Genomic DNA, 13,866 nt, shown 5'->3' on the forward strand with positions numbered 1-13,866 from the left:
TTAGAACTCCATGGTGGACACAGGAAGTTAAAGAGGCAGTGAAGAAAGCATATCAAAAGTTCCTGGCAAATAAGCCAGCTTTTGCTCTTAGAGAATACAGAGACAAATGTAAGAAAGCGAAACATTGTGTAAAACTAGCTAAACAGAAGTCATGGGAGGACTTTGGCAAGAACATAGAAAATAAATATCAAGAAGGTGGCAAAATATTCTGGAGGTTGTTCAAGAAGCTTAGTAATGGAGGAAAGAGTGCTGTAAAAGGAGTTAGAGATGATAAAGGTGACATGAAAACAGGAGAAAAGATATCCTTGAAGTATGGAGTAATTACTTCGAAAAATTACTAAATGAAACAAGCAGTGATAGCACAGTGGTAAAAAACACTCAACAGGCATACAATCAGGAATACATATCCATACTTGAAGTAGAAAAAGCCATCAAAGTCTTGAAATGTGGAAAGGCAGCAGGAGTAGATGATATTTGACCAGAAATGCTGAAATATGTTGGTATAAAAGTCTTACAGTTGGCTGCACTGCATAGTTCAGAAAGCCTGGACAGAGGAAAGAATTTCTGATGATTGGAGTAGAGCTCTGATAGTACCCATATATAAAAAGGGAAATAAAACTGAATGTGAGAATTGCAGAGGTATTTCCCTACTGAGTGTTCCTGGTAAGATCTATGCAAGTATACTTGAGAAATGGTTGAGAAGAATTGTGGAAGAAAAACTTGGTGAAGAACAAGCTGGATTCAGGCCAAATAGAGGCTGTCAGGATGAGATCTTCACTTTACGACAAATAGTTGAGAAAGGATGGGAATATAACAAAGATTTAAGTTTTGTCAATCTGGAAAAGGCATATGACAAGGTGCCAAGAGAGAAGCTATTCAATACGCTATAGTTATATGGTGTCAATGGGGTACCATATCAAGCAATACTTAGTATTTATTTGAGTTACAAGTCAGCAGTTAGAATTGAAGGAAGTACAGGAAGATGGTTTAATGTTAAATCTGGTGTGAGACAAGGATGTACATTATCTATATGGATCACATTATGAAGGAAAGTGGTATTAAACATTGATATCAGAATTGGAGATGTTAATGTCAGCTCTTTGGTTTATGTGGACGATGTTATACTTCTAAATAAATCTGCTACAAGTTTGCAAGATTTCCTGACTAAATTGAATAACTGTTGTAATAGATATGGTATGAAGGTCAGCATTAAAATGACAAAGACAATGAAAATAGGTAGAATTGTTGAAAATTTCAACTGCATTGTGAATGGGGAACCTGTGGAACAAGTAAAACATTTCATCTACTTAGGCACGATTTTTAGTGAAGATGGTAAATTAAATATGGAAATAGACAACAGAATCAATGAAGCTGGTATGGTATGGTATGGTAGGCAGTCAATTGAATGAATTCATATGGAATAAGAGAGAAATTAGTCGGAACACTAAATTAGCTGTATACAAGACACTGTTCAAACCAGTTTTAAGTTATGGATCTGAGAGTTGGTTCAGAGACTGCAGATATGAGAGTTCTGAGAAAGATTAGAGGTGTGAACAGATGGCATCAATGGGAATATCATATTAAAAACGAGGATATTAGGAAAGAACTTGACATTGTCAGCATCCAGGAATGCATTAGCAAAGCTAATCTCAGGTGGTATGGGCACTTAAACAGAATGGGCAAGGAAAGATTAGCATAAGAAGTGTTCTCTGCCAGGTTGGCAGGAAAACGACCCAGAGGAAGACCAAGATATAGGTGGATTGATACGGTACAAAGTGCCTTAGACGATAGAAATATAAGATCTGATAATGTTGGAGTCTTGACAAGTAACAGACTGATTTGGAGGAAAATTTTAGATAGGAATTTAGTAATGATGTAAATTTTTCATGTACTACTATCATATCATGTACACCCCTTGAGGGTACATATCAGGAATTTGATGATGATGATATTCTCAACAGTCTTCTATAACATCTCAAAAGCAGATATCCATTACTTATCTGTCTTCTTTAGGTTTCAAGTCTCACATCCATAAGTTGCTGTTGGAAAAACAACTGCATCCAAAATCCTCAACTTTTTCCCATGGAGAAAGATCCATCCTTCCACATTTTAGACAAGTCTCTGACTGTTGTTTTAGCCATTCCAATCTTCCTGACATTTTCTGAACAGCAATTCTTCACATTAATAATTTATCCCAGGTACTCAAACTTGCTGATTTCCTCAATTCTTTCTCCATTCAGGTACACTTGTTTCTGAAGAGCTTCCCTGTTTGTATTTCCTTTGAGAACCATAATCTTTGTCTTGCTAGGATTGAGTTGAAGTCCTCTGTTATTAGTGATCTCGTTAACTTTGTCAAGAATTAGTCCTAGTTCTTCCATGTCATTACAAAGGAGTACTGTATCATCAGCCTACCTCAGATTACTGGTCAATCTACCTCCTATCCTAATTCCTGTCTTGAGGCTCATCCAATGCTTCACGCATGATGTCCTCTGCATATATACTACACAAGTGAGGAGAAAGTAAACATCCTTGCCTAACTCCTTTTCCTACTTGAAGCCAGTCAGTCAATCGAACACCTATTCTTACCGTGTCTTCTTACTCCGTGTACAAGTTGACTATCAACCTGATAGCATGTTGAGGAAAACTCATTATTTTCATTTCTTCCCACAGTTTCACATAATGAACACAATCAAAAGCTTTAAAGTAGTAAGAAACAATTACCAGAAGGAGTCAGAATTCTTTATATTTTTCAATGATCTGTCTAAGCAAAGGGTCTGATCTCTGGTGACCTTACCTTTCTTAAATCCTGCTTGTTCCTCGGGAATCTCTGCCTCAACTTTGGCCTCAATCCTATTTAGTATGATTTTCAATAAAATATCAAGGAATTAATTATAGTAATAAAAGAAAAGAGTGAGAAAGTTAAGATAGTGAGTCTTTTCCCACAGTATGACAGAGTTGAGCTAAAAAGGAGAGCCATAATAGCAAATAAGTTGATGTGTAGGTTATGCAGGAGGAATAATGTGGAGTTTGTGGATGTGTTGAGTGAGTTTGATGAGTGAAAGGACTTATACAATAAAGATTGTTTGCATCTGAATGGATTTAGTGTTCAGACTCTGGAAAAAGTGTTAAATGAAGTGAAAGTGGATGTGCAAAATTAGGGAAACTAATGCTTTTAGGGGAGGGGGGGGGGATGCTATTGAGTGGATATGGTGATATCATTGAGGCAGTTGAGTGTAAGATTGTGCGTAAAATGCCAAAGTTAGTTCCACTGGTAACAAACAAGAATGGGATAGTTACTATAAAGCATCAGGATAGCGGGAGAGGGCCTTAAGGTAGGGTTCGTATACGTCCTGTATTTTACGGGATTGTCCCTTATTACGAGTTTGTATCCTGGCGTTCCGATAAAACTTTTCGGGATGCAGAATTGTCCCATAATTTGTGGATTTGTGTTTAACATTCCCATTCTTAAACATAAAACATGTGATTGCAAAGAAATCGATATTATTTATTGATCATAAAAATTGTCTTATCAATCGACAATACTGACATGTTGCGAGAATAGTGCAGCTAGCGGACGTTGTAATAACTAAGCACGGCTTATTTGATATGACACAGATTATGTTATGAAACATAATTAGTTTTATTATTTTATATGCCTTTAAAATGCTGAAGAGAAAGTGTTTTCAGAGAAAAGCTAAGGACTGAATACCCTTTTATTATACCATGTAATTGTGATATCAAAGTCGACGAGAAGGTGAAATGTACACAATGTAATGTAATATTCAGCATACAACACGGCGGTCAGTCAGACATCACGCAGCACATCGCTATGAAGAGACACAAATTAGCAGAAAATGCAAGTGTAAATAGTCAAGTGTCAGATTATTTTTCTAAAAAAAACAATGGGTGAAATGGAAAGAAATCTTGCAGCTGATGAAGCTATATTTGCTATATCTGCATGCACAACCGGAGTTTCAGTTCGATGGACTGCATGTCGAAAATAATCATGACAAAAAGTTCACTTACGGTCAAAAGAAGACTCAAGCTATAATTGTGAGTGTATTAGCACCTTATGCAATGGCTGTTTTCAGAAACAAACTTGAGAAAGCTAATTATGTGTCAATAATGATAGACAGTTCTAACCATGGTACTTTGAAAATAGTTCCAGTTCTAGTTCGATACTTCATACCAGAAGAGGCCATCAAAACTATGGTTCTAGAGTTTTTAGATTTACCATGTGAAACTGCAGACCAAATATGTATGGCAACTAGTGACAAAGTGGAATATTGAAAAGAAAGTTGTTGCCTTGTCAGCAGATAATACTAATACAAATTTTGGTGGAAGTTCCAGAAGAGGAAAGAACAATGTTTTTCATAAATTGAAATCAAAATTGAATCGTACATTGATAGGAGTTGTTCATTATTTATGATATGGTTGTTCATCCCATATCATAAATAATGCTATACAATGTGCAGCTGATACATTGCCCATGGACATTCAAGGCTGTCATTGAAAAATTATATCAGCATTTTTATATCTATACTGTTAGAGTGCATACACTCAAAGGTTTTTGTGACTTTTTAAATACTGAGTACAAGACAGTGTTAGGTCACTGAAAAACGTGATTGTGGTCTCCATATCTCATTCACTTTTTGAGAGGTATGAAATTCTCAAATCATATGTTCTTTCACTTGATAAACCACCATTGCTTCTAAAAAATTTCTTTAGTAATCCAGTTTCAGAGCTAATAGCCACATTTCTAGAATGCTGATCTGAAATGTTTCATGCAACAATTTGTGCAATTGAAGGTGAGAAAGTCACTCTTGCTGAAGCAAAATCCATTATTAAAAGCCTCTTAGAGAAACTTCAGTAGAGACGAGATAATGATTTTGTAACAAGGAAAGAGTCCTTACTGAAGGCATTAATTGAAGATGGACTCATCACTGAGAAGAATTATGGTAATTATAAAAATGAATTTTATAACACCTGTATAGAATACATCCAAGAATGGTTTTCTGACACTTTTACTTTTGAAAGTTTGTCTTGGATTTTATTGAAGAATCCAGAAGCCAGTCTCAGTTGGAAAAGTGTGCAGAAAAGCATAACAACTATTGAAGAGGTCTGCCCAAACACAAAAATCAATGAAACTGAACTGTTTGATGAGGTGATGATCTTGAAAAAGGCAATTACAGAGAAGAAAGAAGAAATTAAAGCAAAATCTACAGGAGAAATTTAGTATGAATTATTCAACAGTGTTGGAGTAAATGAATTAATAAATTTGAAGAAGATTGTTGAGTTCTGCTACATTCTTGGCACAAATGCTGGTATTGAAAGACTGTTTTCCCGGATGAACTCCTTATGGACAAACGAAAAGAATAGGTTATCTGTAGAAACTGTGAAAGCTATGCTCATTGTTAAAGTGTTTTTCAATAAGGACTGTGTGGAATTTCATAACTTGGTAAAACATAATCATTCTTTACTTGAGAAAATACAATCATCTGAGAAGTATATCACAGGTAAAGATCAATGATTTAGTATTGTTTACAGTTCAATTTTAAGATTGCTATAATTAATTAAATTATTTTCCCTTTGCTGATGTTTGTGAGTAAGAAAAGCAAAAAAAGTTTGTTGGTTTATTCAAACCGAAAGTGTCCCGTATTTTTTTTCAAAAATATATGAACCCTACCCTAAGGGGCTTTTGCACTTTATGTGCACTAATGCCAGGAGCATTCAGAATAAGAGGGGAGGAGTTTTGGCATAGGTTAGTTCATCCTGACCAAAGGTTATTGGCATTAGTGAGACATGGCTGATAAAAGATGATATAGTTAGTAGGATAGAATGTGAAGGGTATATTGTGTTCAGGGAGGATATAGAGAAAAAATGGAGGGAAGTGTGTTATTGATGAAATTATGATGAAACTGCAACCAAAGAGAGTAGAAATTCAACTGCATGCCAGTGCAAATAGTACATTTGAGGCTATCTGGTGTGAGATAGAGACCACAAAACAAAATATACAGTTGGATGCTTCTATAGATCATCGGGGGAAGGAAAGGATGATGGGTATAGTATGCATCGGCAAATAAGCTCAATGAGTAGAGGAGGGCAGGCAATTATTATGGAGGATTTCAACTATGGAAACATTGATTGGAAGGAATAGAGGACACGTGGGAGGAAGGAATTTATGGAATTTATGCAGTTACTGAGTAATAATTACCTGAGGCATCATGTGATGGAATATACTAGATCTAGTAATTGAATCAGAGAATTTGTTTGTAACCAATATGGCCATGTTCCAATAATCATATGGTCTTGAACTGGGAGGTGACTAAATGTGTGGAATTTTCAGTTAAGAGGGGGGGGGGGGTATATGTGGAATTACAGGGCTGGTATTGACATGTTTGGATCAGTGCCATGGCATGTAAAACTGCAAGGGCTGGATGTTGATACTGCACGAGAAGTGCTAAAGGAGTGTTTGAGGGAAGTAATAGCAGACTTTCATACCTAGAGTAAGGAGCATAAATCAAATGGATGTTAAATGGATGAATATCATCATTCAACTGGAGCTACAAACAAAATATTTCTGGAGGGAATTCAAGGAGAAAGGTGACCAGCAGGCACATGAGCAGTACAAAGCACAGGTCAGAAGGGTAACCAGCACAGTAAGAAAGGCAAAAGCGGAGTATGAAAGGAAATTAGCAATGCAGGCCAAAGATAATCCCAAACAGTTATTTCGATATGTTGCAAGTAAAAGAAAGAATGCTTAGGGCAGAATGATTTTAATGAATGCTGATGGTAAGGAGGTAACTGAATCAGGAGAAATAGTAGAATTACTGAGTGAACACTTTGCAAGAGTATGTCATCCAGGTAGAGATATTGCAGCAATGAGAGAGGCAAAGGCTTATATAGGAACTGAGGTAAATGAAATGGAGTGCATTACATATTACCAAACCTTGATGTGAATACAGCTATGGGATTAGATGATATACCAGCTCGAGTTTTATGTGAAGATGCTAGGGATTGTCAGTGTCTTTAACCACATTTTTTAATCTAAATCTTAGCTGTGGGGGGTTAGTTCCAAGGGGGTGGAAAGATGGGAATATAGTTCCATTGCATAAAGGAGCCTCCAAGACTGATGTAACAAATTACTGACCGATCAGCATATCAGGAGTCGTCATCAATGGAATTGGCAGTTACTGGAGAAGTTGGTCAAGAGGGATGGTCAACAGGAATAGATACACGAAAATGGGATACTGTATGTAGTGGGGGTAGCTTGGTTTTGTGAAAGGTAGGTCATGCCTCCGTAATTTGTTCAAGTTTTATAATACAGTAACAGTTGAGATGGATAAAGGTAATGGGTTTACAACAATACTGCTGGACTTTGCACAAAAGCCGGAATTTTAATCAATAAACTGCAGCACATGGGGATGGAATATAAAGTTGGCAAAGTGGGTAAGAGGGCGGTTGATAGAGCCGTGCGACTATTAATACAGGGCTCTGTTTTTGGGCCACTGCTATTTAATATGTACATTAATGATATAGGAAAGGATATGAGAGAAACTGTTCAGTTGTTTGCTGATGATGTGGGAAGAGTAATAATTAATACAGGTGATGTTAAAATTTTGCAGGATGATTTGGATAGACTGGCAGTCTGGGAAAAGAAAGGAAATGGATGTCAGTTTAATTTGGCAAAGTGTAAGGTTATGCATTTTGGGGTAAAATGCCACATTGATGTAATTGTACTCCAGGAAATTGAGAAAGTCAGAGATTTTGGAGTATTAGTGGATAGGTAATTAAAGTTTCAAGGACACATAGCAAAAGTGGCTAAAGCAGCTCATTGGATTACTTGATTACTGAAGAATACTTTGACAAGCAGAGACAAATAAGTAATTATATCTCTTTATTGATAAGTCCCCATCTTAACTACTGCACACAGATCTGGTCACCTGGGTTTCTTGGTGATGAGGGAGCAGTGGCGAGGATCCAAAGGTGAGTGACCAAGATGGTAGCAGGTCTATGGAATGAACCTTGGTACAGAGCAGTGTTGATGCAAAATTAAGTGTGAGACAAAGGTGCATATTATGTCCACTGTTATTCATCACCTATGGCATGAATAATGGCATGAAAATCAGCAACAGAAATACCAAAACTGTGAAAACGGGCAAGCACATAGACAACTTCAGCTGCATTCTGAATGCAGAGCCTATAGAACAAATAAAGCATTTTGACTATTTAGGCACATTTATTAATGAAGATGACAAATTAAATATGGAAATAGACAGCAGAATTAACAAAGCTGGTATGATATGGAGTCAACTGAATAAACTTATGCAGAATAAGAGAGAAATTTGTCAGAACATTAATCTATCAGTATACATTATAGTGTTCAAACCAGTTTTAACTTATGGATCTGAGAGCTGGGTTAGAAGTATATATAAAACAGTTGATCACAAACTAGAGCCAACAGATATGAGAGTTCTGAGAAAAATGAGGGTTAATGGCAGAATCATATTAAAAATGAAGATATTAGGAAAGCTCTTGACATTGTTAGCATTCAGAAATGTGTGCACATAACTAATCTCAACTATGTGCACACATCTTACTTAAGTAAACTTAAGTAAGCACATAGTTTATTTAAACAGAATGGAGAGGAAAGGTTAGCAGAGCAGGTGTTTGATTCCAAGATGGCAGGAAAAAGACCCATACTCAAGATGTAGGTGGATTAGAAGACCCAATTTGGATAAACATTGTTGATAGGAAGTTAGTAATAATGTAAACTTTTCGTATAGCTCTATCATTGTATCGTGTACACTCCCTTCAGAGTAGTACATGTCAGGAATTTGAGGACAATGTAATTATATAGAGCCTCGATAGTCATTAAAGATCTGGGTTCAAATAAACCTTTAATCTATCAACAAATCATTTACAGCTTTCAACACATACAAACCACATGTATAATGTGTATATAGCAGTACTCAATGTTTGAAATGTCCCTCTTTTGCCTTCATGCATGCCCAAAGTCTGTGAGGCCATATATTGATTGTGGCATGCACATCATCCAGTTGAAACACTGCCACTGCTCACTACAAATCCACCTTCAGGCTGGCGATGATAGGATGTCATTTCTTGCAGGCTACTCTCTCAAGCTCCAACCACAATTTGAAATCCAGTGGATTTAGATCAGGACTTCCAGATAGCCATTCAGATGGTGATATGTGGTCAGGGACATTTGTCTCCAACCACTGTTGTGTGGTCCTCACTGTGCAGCAGCTGAGTCCTGTGGTTCACTTCCTACCTTGAAACAAAGTGTTGTTCAGGGCCATACCACAGGTTCCAGCATGGTATCTTTATCCATGTTGGCAGAGATTTTGACCCCTTTCTTGCAGAAATGCAATTCGGATATCCCCTGATACATCGTCCCTCACCAAACCATCAATGATCCAGTGATGACCTCTCCGAATCCTGGGTTCTAAGGCAGGTGCTGGAGCATATACAAGATTGTTTTGGCAGTTAAACGACTCTTCAAGGTTGAAATTCTTCTCATCTGCAAAGATGATATCTCTGTGTCTGTTGTTTGCGTACTACTGGCATCACGTGACATCATTCTCTGTGAAACATTAATTTCTTGCAACATCATTTTCTGTGTTCTCACAGAATTACAGGGGAGGCGTGTCTTCACAGCCTTCATGAGCAGTTATGTCCTAATGCAGCATAGTCGACCTGTTCTTTGGCAGTCAGATACGTCTTCTGTATCATTATAACAGTTAATAGTCTGATACACAAACATTCTATTGATCCTGAGTGTTTTTAGTGTGTTGAAAATAACTGCATTCCAACCCTGTGAAGTGCTATTACAGCTACACGGTTCTCATAATCTCCCCATATGGGTTAACATGTGGAAATTCTCTATTGATAAACATGCAAATGTTGGCTGTGCACAGCACTACTAATGGAACTGGGCTCATGCAATTCTATTGGCAGTGTTGGAGGGGGGTATGCAGAAGTTGTAACAGTATTTATGGCAAGCTGTGTGTGTGTGTATATATACTTGCACGTACAGGGTGGCCAATAAGCCACAAAGAGGTTTAAACATTTATTATTTTTTTTTTTTGTTATAATGAAATACAGAACCCGGAGATTTTTTTTTTATTAGTTATGAAAAACTACATCACATAAATGCCTTACATTTTCCGTTTCACAAAGACTGGTGTGTTCTATGACAGCTGTTAATGTTTCTGGCTGCAGTGGCCTAATTTCTGCATGAATATTCTTCAGCTGTTGGACTGTCTGGGGCTTGTTCACATGCACCTTTTCCTTCAGGTAACCATATAGAAAGAAGTCTGGAGCCATCATATCTGGAGAACGTGATAGCTAATTAATTGCAGATCTTTGCAAAATTATTTGCTCTTTGCATTAAAATATTTGAATGCTGATGTTCAAATTAAAATTGAAGATGCAATTCTATTGGCAGTGTGCATACTGCCAATAGAATTCACAACCCAACAATGAACACTATTTTGGTTCATTATTGGGTTGTCAATTTTTCTTTCATAATTTTTTCAAAATGTTCCTTAGAATGCTTGAAAAAAATAAAATGTAAAAAATTAATAATCAAAAAAAGTTATTCACATTTTAAACCCCTTTGTGACTTATGGGTCACCTTGTATGTACGTGTGTGTGTGTGGGGGGGGGGGGGTTTGCTTTCTCCACAATGGAGAGAGAGCTGACTCTAGAGGTAGTGCAACACTAGGAAAACTTGTGGTAAAGGCTTGTAAGCTACACGTATTTTGCTGCTTTCCAAAAATCTTTAATATCTCTGCTGCTGATTGGGACCATATTGGATGTTAAACTAATAAGAACAGATACTTCACTTTTTGGCCCTTTTGGCTAAGTACAATATCTGTTCTTATCAGTTTAATATCTGGTATAGGCCACATGTTACTGATTTTTGAAAGGCAGCAAAAAGTGTTTGGGGCGTGCTCCACCATTGCTGTGTATTGCCTGTATTATACAACCTCATTCCCATCAGAATATGTGTGTGTATTTTTACATCTCAACTATGTTAGGTTGAGATGTAAAATGTATTTTTTTATTGTGGGCATCAGAAAATTTTGAAAAACACTACTTTAATTTAAATGACAAACTTTCTCTAGAAGTATGTACATTTGCCTTTTGTTAGTGTATTAATTAGGTTTTTATCCAAGAAAAGACTTCAGATTGCCCAACTTTACATCTACAAGCAGAAGACAAAATCTCATTCAGTATTACAAGACAACCATGTCAGAGAGTTAAATTGATCATAAATCAACTCTCGGCAGGTGCATAATAAGATATTAAAGTATAGAGCTGAGAGGCTTTTATTTTCATAAGTAAGATATCACAGTAGAGGATATTATGAGTACATCTATATTTTATAGGTAAATGTAGAAAGAATCTCTTTGTACATTTATGAGTTTTGAAAATTTACTAAAGAGCTTATGAGAAGATTATGTTCTCATAAACTCTGGTAAATTTTTGAAAAATTTAAGCTTCTTTCTAGATTTTGCTATAAAATATGAATGGATCTGCAACATCCTCCATTATTGTATCTCATTTATGCCAAATTGAAACCTCTCGGCTCTATACTTTAATATTTAACATTATATTATATTTAGCAAAAGTAAAAATTTTATTTAAATTAAGGGGTTATTAAATCTCATATTGTTTTAAAACCGAATAAGAAACTCAAAGATTGGAATCAGAGAGTTTCATGCCGAATATAGTAAACTATGAAAGTATCGGCGATTACTAGCGTGAGCTAATGCAAGTAGTCCTAGTACATAGTACAATTTCGGGCAACTCGCAGCAACGGTGGTAAAGTTCTGATCGCTATTCTTAGTATTTTCCATAATGTAAAAAACACATTTCCTAGGAAATGTATGCTGTTATTACATTATGGTGGGAGGTCACTATCTGGTATCTTTGAGTTTCTTATTCGGTTTTAAAACATGGGATTTAATATTCCCTTAATTTAATAATGTTTATATCGCCGAAATAAAGCCTATTGGCTCTTTATATTTAAGTAAAAATTTTATTTTTTATTTTTATCAGAGAAGAACCTAAAATTCTTTATTTCGGTAATGTAAAATAAACAGAAATAGGGGATATGAAAGACCCATGCTTATTTTATAGCCAAATATGTATTAAAAAAACTCACAAAGTTTCAAATAAAGACCAGCGAGTTTATGAGAATACAGTTCTCGGTATCAGAGTTGCATTAGTTTGCACTACTTAATAAATTATCCAAGTTTATATATATATATATATATATATATATATATATATATATATATATATATATATATGTGAGAGACGTTCAGAAAGTAAGTTCCATTTTTAAATATTTTCACTGCAGCGCTGCGATCGCAATTGTGCACATCCGTGCTGAGTTTGTTGATTCCTTAGCAAGGCGTCATTTTCAGACATTCTCAGAGTGCATACGCTTCTTGGTGTGTGTTTATAATGTCTAAGAATTGAATCACTCACCATGGGTCAAGGCTCCACAATCAATGCGAATATGTACTGCCAAACCCTTAAGAAACTGCGTCATGCGATCCAGAATAAACGATGTGGCATGCCTTACCCAGGGGCGTTATTTTGATTCATGATAACACCTGCCCACACACTACCGATGTAATACAACAACTTCTCGCCACCTTCAGCTGGAAACAATTCCATCATCCCCCATATAGTCCTGACCTCGCTCCAAGCACCTTTCACCTGTTCAAACATCTGAAATCTTTCCTTGGTGGCTGGCAGTTTCAAGATGATGAGGAGGTCAAAGAAGCAGTCAATACGTGGTTTGTATCACAGGCGACAACCTTCTTCAACAAAGGTATACAACTCTTGGTGCCCTGTTATGATAAGTGCTTGAACAATGGTGGAAATTATGTAGAAAAGTCGTCAAAAATGTCTACTTTAATTTTCGATAAAGTTTTTTTGTAAGTATATTTTTGTTTCTCTGACAGTCCATCAGAACTTACTCTCTGGACGTCCCTCGTATATATTTTCGGCTATGAAATATGGAATGATTTGTTTATTTTATTACACCAAAATGAAGACTTTTAGGCTCTTCTTTGATAATTACTCTTGTGCACCAACTGCTGTTGACTTATAAAAAAATATAACTCTTACATTGGATTGCCTTTGTATTGAATGAGTTTTCTTGCTATTTTAAGATTGTTTCTCCTATAATAACCAACAGTTCAAAACAGCTGTCAGGCCAGCGAAACCTTAATCAAATGCACTAATAAAAAGTGAATATATGGCTCCTGGACTGTTCTCAAGTCTTAAGTAAACTTGCATCAGCATTGCGAGCTAAGGCAACTTCAGTGCTGAGGATTGCATTCTCATAAGCTCTCTAGTCAGCTTTCAAAACTTTCGAAGTTTCTATATATTGGGTTATGAAATAAGGATTGTTCTTTTTATTTTCATATTTTCATGTGGTTACATGGTTTGGTAAAGTACCATTATACATATTTTTTAATCTTTCTTCATTCTTCAATTTGGCTGAAGCATGCAGAATTAAGTTTTAAACATTCTGAATTAAATTTTATAAACAAATATTTTGAACAAAAGAGTATACACTCATTAAAAATTTTAATCAATTTTTAAAGAGTGTTTTTTCCTTCAAAGAACATTCATTTATAAAATTCAATTCAGTTTATTTTGCCCGAATATTTGGTGCTTTTGCGAAATTTCAAACTGAATATTTGGTATTTGGTGCTTTGGCACATCCCTAGTTATTAGGAAAGAACTTGACATTGTTAGCATTCAGGAATATATTAACCAAGCTAATCTCAGATGATGGTGACTTAAATAGAATTGGAG

The 13,866-nt window shown here is 35.9% G+C and overlaps 1 protein-coding gene, 1 non-coding gene and 1 pseudogene across 2 annotated transcripts in view; 2 read left to right on the forward strand and 1 right to left on the reverse strand.

Annotated features, from left to right (window-relative positions):
• MetRS (methionyl-tRNA synthetase 1) overlaps positions 1-13,866 on the forward strand; it is a 257,104-nt gene that overhangs the window by 42,760 nt on the left and 200,478 nt on the right. The gene's annotated exons all lie outside the window — the stretch shown is intronic.
• LOC150093605 (U2 spliceosomal RNA) lies at positions 10,711-10,895 on the reverse strand. The gene has a single exon (XR_016550359.1). It is a non-coding gene; the product is annotated as a U2 spliceosomal RNA (small nuclear RNA).
• Positions 10,864-11,036, forward strand: LOC150093606 (U2 spliceosomal RNA; annotated as a pseudogene).

The sequence above is a fragment of the Typopeltis vanoorti genome, chromosome 23 (genome assembly GCF_054136105.1).
Source record: "Typopeltis vanoorti isolate ZY-2024b chromosome 23, IOZ_Tvanoo_1.0, whole genome shotgun sequence".
Taxonomy (NCBI): domain Eukaryota; kingdom Metazoa; phylum Arthropoda; class Arachnida; order Uropygi; family Thelyphonidae; genus Typopeltis; species Typopeltis vanoorti.